Genomic DNA, 543 nt, shown 5'->3' with positions numbered 1-543 from the left:
GGCTGTCTCCCCTCCGAGCCGTGCCACCAGCAGCAGGCAGGGATGCACCAGAGCGCAAGGTGCTGCTCCCAGGTGGGGGCCTGGGGACATCCCTCTGCCTGCAGCCCCTGCCCAGAGATCCCTGCTTGTGCCAGTGGTCTCAGCTCTCTCCACCAAACACCTCCCAGGCCTGAGGTCCCACAACACAGTTCCTTGGCCTTTTAGCAAGGCAGGACCTGCTGCATTTTTATCTAGCAGTCCCTCTTCACAGTTAAACAGGACAGCTCTTAGATCACAATCAAACTGCTATGCCTCGGCCAAAACCCAAGCCCTTGATTACACACTCACATCAAACAAACAGACGTGGAGAGCGAGCAGTGGGGGAGCCATGCTCTGTGTGGGCAGCAAGATGCTTAATCTCCCACTTGAGGGCAAGACGGGCCCAGACAGGCCCCTGTTATCCTCTGCTCACATCTCTGCCTCACACCGGCATGGCCGGTGCCTCCCACCAAGAGATAACTGGTGCATTACTGAGAGATAACCGGTGAATTACTGCCAGAGACC

Source organism: Phaethon lepturus, unplaced genomic scaffold (genome assembly GCF_000687285.1).
Source record: "Phaethon lepturus isolate BGI_N335 unplaced genomic scaffold, ASM68728v1 scaffold37739, whole genome shotgun sequence".
Classification (NCBI taxonomy): domain Eukaryota; kingdom Metazoa; phylum Chordata; class Aves; order Phaethontiformes; family Phaethontidae; genus Phaethon; species Phaethon lepturus.
The sequence above is the reverse complement of the archived record's forward strand: the minus strand, read 5'-3'. Positions refer to the sequence as shown.